At 38.9% G+C, this 12,837-nt stretch overlaps 1 pseudogene; it reads left to right on the top strand.

The window, feature by feature from the left end:
• The first annotated feature begins 609 nt into the window (after positions 1–609).
• LOC127672324 (zinc finger protein 431-like) overlaps positions 610–12,837 on the top strand; it is a 37,431-nt pseudogene continuing 25,203 nt past the window's right edge.

The following is a 12,837-nucleotide window of genomic DNA, read 5'->3' as shown; positions in this document are numbered from 1 at the left end:
AGCTTTACAGGGAATATCCCAAAACTCATAGTGTAAAAAGAACTTTATGGGTACTAGGAATTTGGAAATTCTTCTGTGTGTCCTGGTTCCCAGTCACATGTGTTGTAATTCACACTAGAGGAAAAATATGAATGCAATCAGTGTTATAAAGATCAGAGTTTTTCTAACTTTATTCAGATAGCTAAAATACATCATATAAAAAGAGGGTATTATAAATATGAGCCATGTAATAACCATCACAGTTGTCTTGAACAACTCATGATGAGGGAGAACAACATGAACATATAAGGTGCTAAAACCTTAAGATCTGATGCTTCTTTATCATTAGACAAATTGTAAACATAATTCATATTAATTATATGATTAATTAATGAATGTGGTAAAGATTTCACATGTGCTAATTATCATTGCAGGCATGTAAGAAGATATACTGGAGTGAAACTCTATGAGTGTAATATATGTGGTAAAGCCTTTACAAGATGCAGAAATCTACAATATCATAAAACAACACCTACTGGAGAGAAAGCTCATGAATGTAATCAATGTGGTAAAGCCTTTACAAGACCCAGTCATCTCCAAACACAGAAAATGACAAATACAAGAGAGAAACCTTATGAATGCGATCAATGTGGTAAAGCCTTTGCACAGCACAGTTATCTCCAAATTCATAAAAGAACACATACTGGAGAGAAACCTTATGAATGTGATCAATGTGGTAAAGCCTTTGCATGTCACAGTCATCTCCAAATTCATAAAAGAACACATACTGGAGAGAAACCTTATGAATGTAATCAATGTGGTAAAGCCTTTGCACAGCACAGTCATCTCCAATATCATAAAAGAACACATACTGGAGGGAAACCTCATGAATGTAATCAATGTGGTAAAGCCTTTGCATGTCACAGTGATCTCCAAAGACATAAAAGAACACATACTGGAGAGAAACCTTATGAATGTAATCAATGTGGTAAAGCCTTTGCACAGCGCAGTCATCTCCAATATCATAAAAGAACACATACTGGAGAGAAACCTTATGAGTGCACTCAATGTGGTAAAGCCTTTGCATGTCACAGTGATCTACAAAGACATAAAAGAACACATACTGGAGAGAAACGTTATGAATGTAAACAATGTGGTAAAGCCTTTGCCTATCACAATGATCTCCGATATCATAAAAGAACACATACTGGAGAGAAACCATATGAATGTAATCAATGTGGTAAAGCCTTTGCAGGACCCAGTCATCTCCAAAGACATAAAAGAACACATACTGGAGAGAAACCTCATGAATGTAATCAATGTGGTAAAGCCTTTGCCTATCACAGTAATCTCCAAAGACATAAAAGAACACATACTGGAGAGAAACCTTATGAATGTAATCAATGTGGTAAAGCCTTTGCACAGCACAGTAATCTCCAATATCATAAAAGAACACATACCGGAGAGAAACCTTATGAGTGCACTCAATGTGGTAAAGCCTTTGCACAGCATAGTCATCTCCAATATCATAAAAGAACACATACTGGAGAGAAACATTATGAAGGTAAACAATGTGGTAAAGCCTTTGCAAGACCCAGTCATCTCCAGTATCATAAAAGAACACACACCGGACAGAAAACTTATTAATGTCATCAATGTGGTAAAGTGTTTTCACCAGGGATAAGGCTCCAAATTCTGTGTCCTGGAGAGAAACATAATGAATATGATCATGAATTAAGTGGGAGTTAGGGGGGTATCATAGTAGGATATGATAGATATGTGTGCTTGGGATTATTTACATTCTGGAGTTTTTTTTTTTTTGTTTGTTTTTTTTTGTTTTTTTTTTTTGTTTTTTTTTTTTATGCTTTTGCAAAGAAGTTTTCTGCCCTTGTCTAAAGAGTTTCCTTGAGGTTAAGGTAAAACTGTTTACACTACTTGTATTGACAAAGTACATCACGAAAATCACTGCATAGATTTTGGCCTGAAAGTTTTTAACAAGCATAGAAACTAAGAAAGGAAAAATAAAAAAAGAAAGGTTCAAAATACAAGGCATCATCAGGAAGTTAAATGATGTTTAATCTTGTGATCAAGGTTATTCAATGGCATTAAAGGAATGGTTACATTAGGACAAGATTACATTCAGGTAAACATAGATTTGCAGTTGTATGAAAGAGAACTGTATCATGTTAGGAATTTTTATTACCTGGTTATTGTTTTTATATAGACATATGAAGATACAAGTATGTGTCAAATTGCTAAGGGATATATTTGGATTCTGGGTTCTGAATTTAAAATATAAACAGAAAGGCTTAGTTCATGTCATTGTGTTACATGTTTTTTAACCCACCCTTACGAGACAGAGTCATGCACATCTTTGAGATCAAGGTAGATCTCTAAGCAAGTTCCAGGAAAGCCAAGATTAGGCAGTGATATATTTGAAATATTGAAAGCTGCTGATAATGGAATAGAAGGAGCCGTGTTCCAGCCCCAGTAAGCAGCAGAACTCAGCAGCTCTATCTTAAATGGTAATAATACAGAGACAATTGATGCTGGCTAGCTACTAATTAGAGGTGATGAAGAAGAAATCAGCATCACTGTGGTGAAAACTGACTGGTATTTTCTGAGTGACAGAAAGGGTGTGTTCTAGAGCTCACCAAGGTTTGACCTCATGGTGCAGCTCAGCTTGGTTATATGTAAGAATATCCCAGGTGGTACTGACTTCGAATTCATGAAGTTGTCATGCAGAACAGCTGAGGCTTGGCACCATTGAGCAAGCATAAGGGAGGCTATGGGTCAAGACTAGTTCTAGCAAAAGAACCCAGCATCTTGAGGATGGAAGTACCATGGGATGAACAGCAAGAACAACAGGAGCAGTAGAATGGAGTCAACCAGAGCTTAAAGTGATACAGAGGGCAGAGCTGGAAAAGTGACCCAATCTCTTTGGAGGAACAGCGAAGATCATGTGTGGATCCAGGACATTGAAACAAGAACCTGTGAAATTGAAGTTACCTTAGAGATCCCAAGTTTTTGAGATGTTAGAACTATACGATACCTGCTCAGGAATTGAATAAAACTAGTCAAAGAGAACAAATTGTGCTTCAGTGAACAAAGCAGAAAGGAGTTGGAGACCTGAAGAACACTTTGACATCAGACATGGAGATGCAGAATTTGGAGATTGTTCTGCTGGCTTTGGTCTTCTTTAGGTCCAGTATTTCCTCATGATTACCTTTATCTGTTTCTTAGGATGTTTTGGTAAAGAATGTTGCTGCCTATTTCCCTTGTCTGAATAGTCTTCTTGAGGTTATGGTAAACAGGTTTACATTGATTGCATTGACAAAGGAAATCTCAAAAATCCCCACATAGAATTTGGCCTGACTGTTTTGATCAAGCATAGCAATCTCCCAAAGGAGTAATACAAAATTTAAGCTTCAAAAAGCAAAGCATTACCAGGAAGTTGAATGAAGGTAAATCTTGTAATGAAGGATATTCAAAGATACTAAAGGAATGGTTATATTAGGGCCTGATTCCATCCATCTAATCTTACAGATTTGCAGTTGTATGAAAGAGAAATGTTTCATGTTAGGAATTATTATTACCTGGTTATCGTTTTCATGTTGACATATGTTGATACAAATTTGCGTCAAAGTGAAAAGGGATGGGTTTGATTGCTATTCTGTGTTTTCAATTTAAGTTCTAAAAGGAAAAGCTTAGGTTCAGGCATTTTGTTACATGCTTTTTATTCCAGCATTCATGAGACAGAGCCATACAGATCTCTGAGGTCAAGTTAGATTTCTGAGCAAATTTCAAGACACCCAAGCTTAGGCAGTGAAGTTTTGGGGGAAAAAGCTGATGATAATGTAATAGAAGGGGCCATCCATATTCCAGCCTCAGGAAGTAGCAGAACTCAGAAGCTTTGTCCATGTGGCTTTGTCTTAGTTGTAAGAATAGAAGGAACTAATGGAACAACAGATGCAAGCTAGCTACAGCTAAGTAATTAGCGGTGATGATGAAGAAATCAGCATTTCTGAGGTTAAATCTTCTGGGTAGTGTTTTCTTAGGGGCAAAGAACATGTGTTCCAGAAATTGCCAATATTTGACCTAGGTAATGTGTAAAGATTGCTTTTTTTATTTGTTTTGTTTTATTAAGTATTTTTGCATTTGTGGATTTAAAGAAAATTGCTCTGTAATGCTCTTTTGTTGCTTAGTCTTTTTTGACTGGCTACTTGAGCAACCATGGGTTCACAAAATAAACCAGTTAATGTTTGTTCTGTGTTTATATTGTTAAATACTTTAAGGAGTATTGTCATTAACTCTTCTTTGGAAGTCTGGTAGAATTCTACCCTGAAACTCACGGTCCGGGGTTCCTTTTGGTGGCAGATTTGTAGTGCCTTCTCTTTTTCTAGATGATTACGTCTAAGTTGTTTATCCTAGGGCTGGAGAGACAGTTCAGTGGATAAGAGCACTGACTGCTCTTCCAAAGGTATTGTGTTATATGCCCAGATAACACACGATCACTAGCAACCATCCATAATTGGATTTAATGCCCTCTTCTGGTGTGTCTGAAGTCTGTGATAGTGTACTTATATATATTAAATAAATAGATAGATAGATAGATAGATAGATAGATAGATAGATAGATAGATAAATAGATAAATAAAAAATATATCTTTTTAAAAATTGTTTGTCATAGTTTGATTTAATTATGGTGAGTTGATGCTATCCAGGAAATTTCTCATTTCTTTAAGAATATCCAACTCAGTGGAAGACAGGTTTTTTTTCAAGTGTAGGTTTTTATCATTCTCACAATTTCTTTATTGTCTTTTATTTTTTCACCATTTTTATTTTAGATTTCAGTAATTTTGATATTCTCTATCTGTCAATAAGGGATTGCCTGTCTTTTCTAATGAAATGTTCAAAGGATCAACTCCATGTTTCATTGTTTCCTTGTTTTCCTCTCTTTCTATTTTATTGATTTCAGCCTCCCCCAGTTGGATAATTTCTTGATGTCTACTCCATTTTATAATAGCTCATTCACTTCTTTCTGTTCTAGACTTAAATTTATGATCTTAAATTGCCAATATGTGTGAGTTCTCCTATTTTTTAATGTAGGCATTTGTGCAATGAACTTTCTTCTAAGCACCACTTTTATTTTTCTTTTTTTTAAATAGGATTGTGCATGTTGCATATTCATATTCATTGAATTCCTGAAAATCTCTTATTTCTTCCTCTATTTCTGCTTTAACCTATTTTTCATTCAGTTGTGTGGTGTGCAGTTCCCATGAGTTTGTAAACCTTGTGTTCTCTCTTGTTTTGTTGATATGCAGCTGTAATTCTTGGTGGTTTGATGGGACACATGGTGTTGTTTCAATTTCCTTGTACGTGTAAAGACTTTCAATGTGTCTGATTATGTGGTCAGTTTATGAGTAAGTTTTGTGAGGTGTTGAACAGAAGGTATATTATCTTATATTTCAGTACAATGTTTTCAAAATATCAGCTGGATTCATGTCCTTGCTCTCAGTTAGCTGGAATATTTCTCTGTTTAGTTTTGGTCTGGAGAATGTGTCCCTTGGTAAGAGAGGGGTATTGAAATCAATAATTCTAAGTGTATGAAGTTTAATACATCATTTTGGCCTTAAAATGTTTCTTTTACATAGGTTGGTGACCATATATTTAAGGCAAATATTAAAAAAAAATTATGATGCCATCTATAGTAATATTTATTCCTTTGAGGAATATGTAGTCTACTTGAATTATTTTGATTATACTTTGATCAAAATCTATTTTGCTAATTTTTAAAATGGCTACACCAGCTTGGTTCGTTGTCCATTTGATTAGAATATATATTTACTCACCTTTATCTTGAAGCAATGTCTATTGTTGCTGTTGAGCTTTAATTCGTGTATGCAATAGAAGGATAGGTTTGTGTTAATATCCATTCTGTTAGCCTGTATCTTTTCATTGGTACACTGAGATTATGGATATTGGAATGGTTCATGAACAGGGATACTTAACTCCTGGAAGTTGTTGTTGTTGTTGTTGTTGTTGTTGTTGTTGTTGTTCTTCTTCTTCTTCTTCTTCTTCTTCTTCTTCTTCTTCTTCTTCTTCTTCTTCTGCTTCTTCTTCTTCCTCTTCCTCTTCCTTCTCCTCCTCCTCCTCCTCCTCCTCCTCCTCCTCCTCCTCCTCCTCCTCCTCCTCCTCCTCCTCCTCCTCCTCCTCCTCCTCCTCTTCTTCTTCTTCTTCTTCTTCTTCTTCTTCTTCTTCTTCTTCTTCTTCTTCTTCTTGATACTGCAGGGTGTTTTGGTATTGGTGTGTGTGTGTGTGTGTGTGTGTGTGTGTGCTTTCCATTCTTTTGTAGATAACACGAGACTTTTGACTACCTGTGTATAATTAACTTCTTTGGGTTAGATTCTTCTTCGATTACTTTGTGAAGGTCTGTATTTGTAGACAGATATTATTCAAATTTAACTTTATCATAGACTATCTTATTTTTCATTTGTGGTAATTAAATATTTTCTACATATAATAATCTGGGCGTGTGTACATTCTGCAACACGTGTGTGCAAGCCCTTTTTTGCATTAACATACTCCAATGAGAAGTCATCTGTGATTTCAACAGATCTTCCTTTATATGTTTTTTGGCTTTTATACCATTGCATCATTTAGTATTTGTTCTTTGTATTGTATGTTTTGATTATTATTCAGGGAAGAGACTTCATTTTATCGTCCATTCTGTGCGGTGTTTTGATGATTCTTGTACTTTGTTAGGTACCTCACTCTTTAGGTTAGGAAATTTTTCTTGTATGATTTTCTTGTCAATACTTTCTGAGATTTTGATCGAGTGTTCTTCCTCTATTGCTAGTCTTCTAATGCTTTGATCTTACACAATGTCCTGGATCTTGTGGATATTATGTCAGGAAGCATTAGATACAACATTTATTTCCTGATGCGTCCATCCCTTCTATTTTATTTTCAATGCTTGAGATTTGTCTTCCATCTCTGTATTCTCTCACTGAACCTTACCTTTAGTTCCAATGCACACACTCCTAAATTTTTATTTCCTGTATTCCCTCAATTTGTGTTTGCTTCATTTTTTTTTGTATTTCTTGGTCTCTAGTAGTTTGTTTCCTTCAACACTTTGTTTATGATTTCTTTATTTATAGAATTTATTGGTTTTATCCACTTTTTTGTTTCTGTTTTCCTGGGTGACTTTGAGGTATTTATTGATTCCCTCCAATTGTTTGTGTTTTCCTGGAATTCTGTAAGTGACTTAGCCATTTCCTCTTTAAGGACCTCCAGGAACTTCTTATAGTTGGCTTCAAAGTCTTTGTCTTATAATGCAGCAATGTTGGGATATTTAAGACATTCTTTGGTAATATAAATGGACTCACAATCATTAACCAGAGAGGGGTCAATGTTGGTCCTTATTACATCATCTTTTGCCAACATCGTGGAATGGAATGGTGTTATCACTTCTCAAAATGAAAATTCCTTTTCATGTGGATGAAATTGATACTCTGTTTGTTTCCATACAAAGAAATGTATTGTGGGGACCAGCTAAGAAACCATGATAGAAACAGAATGAATACTGCCTAATCCATTCTATCTTTATTTGTTTAGTAAGTCAATAATTAATTTCAAATGCATCACTGCTGTAATCTCTTGCTTGGGATTATTCCTCTAAAATTCCAGATAATTAAGAATTCTTTCATTTTTTTTTCAAGTCTCCTTTTGCAAATCCTCAGTTCTCCTACAGAGCTGCAGCCCAGCAACTTCTTCACCACAGAGGGTGCTGAGGCACTGGCGCTCCAGGTGGTGATTATCTCAGTGCTCACACCTTGGATTCCCTTCTCTAGGAGCTATGACTTGTCCCCCAAGCCAAGTTATGCTAGGCTGTCAGCAGCCCTGAGTTATTTTTTGAAGGTGATTTGAAACCTCATATGTGTTATTGTTCCTCTGAACATTCGCTGTGCTGACAGGATTGGATTGTGAAAGGCAGGCAGAGGTGGAATTCTGCAGAGAGCTCTGGTTCTGGAACTTGTGCTCCTAAAGGCTGACCAAAACGCATGGTGCCCAGGTTCGAGGATGGAGATTTATTGCAGGTGATATGAGCAGGACAGCTCAGCCTCCTGACATTTCAAAAAGCAGACTTTATTCGGTCTACCATAGTTAAATGACCCATTCGGCCCTACAAGTGTGTCAATACTTCCGACATTGTCCCCCTCTCATACAATGCAAAATATTCATTGCAAACACAGATCTCCCTGCAGCTGCTTTCCTTTCTGTTTGCCTAAGATTTTCCAGATGGCACAGACAAGTGCTCAACTGGTGTTCTGCCTTAGCTGGTCTTTTCATGTAGCTGTAGTTTCCTTGTTGCCTTGGGGCCATGGCCCAAGAGTACACTTGACAGGGAAAACACAGGACAACCATGTGGACACACTCATACACCCCGAGTTTTATGTGAGTGTTGCAATCCTGGAAAGGCAGGTTCATAGTTAGTTCTATCTGCATAACCCTACTTGTAGAGACAACAGCTAGACCTGGGACCAAGGAAGGATCCAGAAGCTCCAAAGCTTCCTAGTTCCACAGCTCTGCCTCTGAGCTCCATGCACTGACACTTCTTCCCAGCAAAGGTCACCATGGGCTGCTCTTCCACCAGAGAGGAATGCAATGTTCAGTGCCCATGTTTGCATTCTCAGTGCTCTCCTAACTGTGAATTTCCCACACAGCCAAGTTTTCCATGGGTGTTGCCTTGTGCGAGCTGAAATCATTTCCAACTGTGTCCGTGATTTCTTGGTGTTATCGTTTAGAAAACCAAATCAGATTATACCCAGCAGGCTACAATAGGACTTGATTTGAACCCAGGCTGCACTCCTAAATACTGACAGAACAGCCTTGTGCCCAGGGATGAGTCATTCTCTCAGTGAATGCAAGATGTATTACCTGAGTCTTCCCACCTCTTTTGAAAGTTCTAGGTGATGTGAATTACAAAAAATATTGAATATTCAAAGGAAAACCTGCTGGTCAGTATTTCTGTGTAGTGTCTATTGTTTGCTACATACACTTCCTGAGAAATGAAGTTCAGAGAGTCAAATGTAAGAAATCATTCTTTAGCCTGGTACATGGCTTAGCCTACTGAGGGATTCAACTGCTAGGGAGACCAACAATACAAATAAGGCTTGTAAGAGGTGAAGCTCTTCCAAGACTGGAAGCACTTAAAAGACACACTCTCGAGGCCAGGGAGCTGGGTTTTCTGTGTCAGGGCCAGCACTGTCCTGAGCTTCCAGATGTAGCCTGTCCGGTTTCGGCAGATGATTTCCCCTGTGAAGCAGAAATTTCCAAAGGAAATTGCTGAAAATAGAGAGAATCTTCTGTGCAGAAGTCGTGGCACAGGCCTCTAATCCCCATACTAGAGAGACAAGGTAAAGTAAATCTGAGTTCAGGGCTAGTCTAGTCTACACAGAAGGAAGAAGGGGTAAAATGGAAGTTGCAGGTGGCCCTAGAGTAATTTGTAAAGGAAGCATCTGGGTTGATCACTCCTCAACCATGTTGATTAAGCAGAGAGGTTTCCCAAACTGCTAAGGGTTATTCCCTGTGTGCTGGTTATTTTGTGTCCCAGCACACATGAAAACCAGGATGTCAAAATCTCCTAAGGACTTTTTAAGAACAAACTTCCTGTAACCGAAGGTAGGAAAGAGTAGAATATCCTCATCTGGGTCCACTCTACCTCCATATTTTCCCTTGGGCTATTCAATAAGAATACAAATTTCCAGCTTTTAGCAGTTTTATTAAGAAAGCTGTAAGGTGGGTGGTGGTGACACAAGCCTGTAATCCCAGCACTTGGGAGGCAGAGGCAGGATTTCTTACCCAGCCAGGATTCCAAGTTGCCAAGAAAGCTGACATTCTGACCGAGAGATGAAAACAAAGGGTATAGTGTATTCTCTGTATTCCATGCTCTGTCAGTCAGGCTGTGAGAAACCCATCACAGCAGACACTCCCCAACAGTTGTGTATCCAAATTTGTCAACAGATGTCCAAATTCCCCATTTCCTAAACAGCTCTCATCTGTCTCTCAGACATTTCCAAAATATTCTATAACTGAATTAATGACATACGACTAATGACATGTGAATATATCACATACGACTGCCTCCAAGTGTGGTCTAACAACACCCCATTACTCCATGCAGATCACATGCCGTGTTTTCCAGTAGATAAGTGTTTCCTGGAGAGAGATAATGACCACGAAGCCTGAGCATGGGCAGTGATGTCTAGCCTGGTCTCTAGAGTCCTTCCTTGCATGGGAAGGATATAGTTGTAAAGCCCTACATGGCCATATATTAATAAATTTCATATTCTCGTGGAAAAGACAATTTTTGCCCTGAATGTTAAGAATCCTAATTGCAATCTCAAAATTAATCCAGAATTAGCTCACCTGTGATCCTAATCTGGAGGCTCAGAGATACAAGTTTCTGACCTGGATCTTGGTGAGGAGATTTTGAAGCATGGAGTCTGTGAATTCCAGAAGATTAAGACAAGGAGATCTCCAAGTTCAAGATCATCTGGGATTAAAGTCACGGGAGCACTTTGCTTTAATCTGGGCCACACCCCCTGCTGGAGACTGAGAAGCCTTTAATCTGGGCCACGACCCCTGCTGGAGACTGACAGCCTTTAATCTGGGCCACGACCCCTGCAGGAGACTGACAGCCTTAAATCTGGGCCACACCCTCTGCTGGAGACCTACATAAAGACATTGGAAGGAGGCAGACACTCTTTCTGCCTGCTTACCTCATGGGACTGAGTGACTGCTCGATCCTAGAGCTACTGCTGACCATGGTTGGGGAGTTGGACTGCAGACTGTGAGTCCCCGAGAAATTCCCTAAATATACAGAGACCACCCATGTGTTCTGTGACTCAGAAGAACCCTGATTAATAAAAGCATTGTGATGGGACAGTGGGGCAATGTGTTTGGACAGTGTGGCACTGTGATGTGTCAGAGGGGTATTGTGATGGGAGAGTAGGGCATTGTGATGGGACAATGGGGCATTGTGATGTGACAAGGTGTCATTGTGATGGGACAGTGGGGCATTGTGAAGGGACAGTGGAGCACTGTGATGGGATAGTGGGGCACTATGATCAGAGAGTGGGACATTGTGATGGGACAATGGGGCATTGTGATGGGAGAGTGGGGCACTGTGATGGGACAATGGGGCATTGTGATGGGACAATGGGGCATTGTGATGGGAGAGAGGGGCATTGTGATGGGACAATGGGGCATTGTGATGTGACAGTGTGTCACTGTGATGGGACAATGGGGAACTGTAATGTGACAATGTGTCATTGTGATAGGACAGTGGGGAATTGTGATGGGACAGTGGAGCATTGTGATGTGACAATGTTTCATTGTGATGGGACAATGGGGCATTGTGATGGGACAATGGGGCACTGTGATGGGATAATGGGGCATTGTGATGGGACAGTGGGTCACTGTGATGGATCAATGGGGCACTGTGATGGGACAATGGGGCATTGTGATGGGACAATGGGGCATTGTGATGGGACAGTGGGACATTGTGATAGGACAAAATACCAGTATGCCAACACAGAACACAACAAATGCATTCACAAAGGTGTGATATTTCCAAGCTATGAAGACCACTTCGGTATGGCTCTTGCCTTAATAGCCTTCTGTTTCTCTGCATTCACAGCTGTGGTACTCTGTGTCTTTGTGAAGCACCATGACACTCCTATTGTGAAGGCCAATAAGAGAATCCTCAGCTACCTATTACTCGTGTCACTTATGTTCTCTTTTCTGTGCTCCTTTTTCTTCATTGGACATCCTAACAAAGCAACTTATATTTTATGGCAAATCACATTTGGAATTGTATTCACAGTGGTTGTTTCCACAATTCTGGCCAAAACAATCACTATAGTCCTGGCTTTCAAAGTCACAGACCAAGGAAGAAGGTTAAGAAACTTCCTGGTATCAGGTGCACCCAACTACATTATCCCCATATGTTCCATGCTCCAATGTATTCTGTGTGTAATATGGCTAGCAGTTTCCCCTCCCTTTGTTGATATTGATGAACACTCTGAGCATGGCCACATCATCATTGTTTGCAACAAAGGCTCAGTTACTGCATTCTACTGTGTCCTGGGATACTTTGCCTGCCTGGCCCTTGGAAACTTCACAGTTGTTTTCTTTGCAAGAAATCTGCCTGACACATTCAATGAAGCCAAGTACTTGACTTTCAGCCTGCTAGTGTTCTGCAGTGTCTGGGTCACCTTCCTCCCTGTCTACCATAGCATCAAGGGCAAGGTCATGGTTGCTGCTGTGGAGATCTTCTCCATCTTGGCATCCAGTGCAGGGATGCTTGGATGCATATTTGTGCCCAAGATCTACATGATTTTAATAAAACCAGACAGAAATTCTATCCAAAAGGTCAGGGAGAAATCATATTTTTGAATAAATTATTTAGGAATTCTGTCAAACGTTGACATATATCTATCAATTATTGGATTAGAGTGCATGTGTCTGGTTTTGAAATCACTCTCACTGGCAGCTCTACTGATGACTAGAAGTATCTAATCTGCCAATATTCTGTGCATTCTTCATAAAATCTTTACCCATTACCTTGTTTTGTTCACTATGAAAGAAATAAAATTCTCAAATCCTTATTACAAATTTATTCATCATATTGCTTTGGTGGATATTTGTCCCCTGGTATCTTCCAGGAAAATTTGATAAGAAAGAGGTATCTATGACATTGTATAGAAAGTGAGTAACAGAACAGACATAGCTACAAATAGAAACCACGATTCAAATCAAACAAACAAATAAACTAATCTACAAAGATGAAAT

Source organism: Apodemus sylvaticus, chromosome 22, assembly GCF_947179515.1.
Source record: "Apodemus sylvaticus chromosome 22, mApoSyl1.1, whole genome shotgun sequence".
Taxonomy (NCBI): domain Eukaryota; kingdom Metazoa; phylum Chordata; class Mammalia; order Rodentia; family Muridae; genus Apodemus; species Apodemus sylvaticus.
This window is presented reverse-complemented; position numbering and strand designations above follow the sequence as displayed.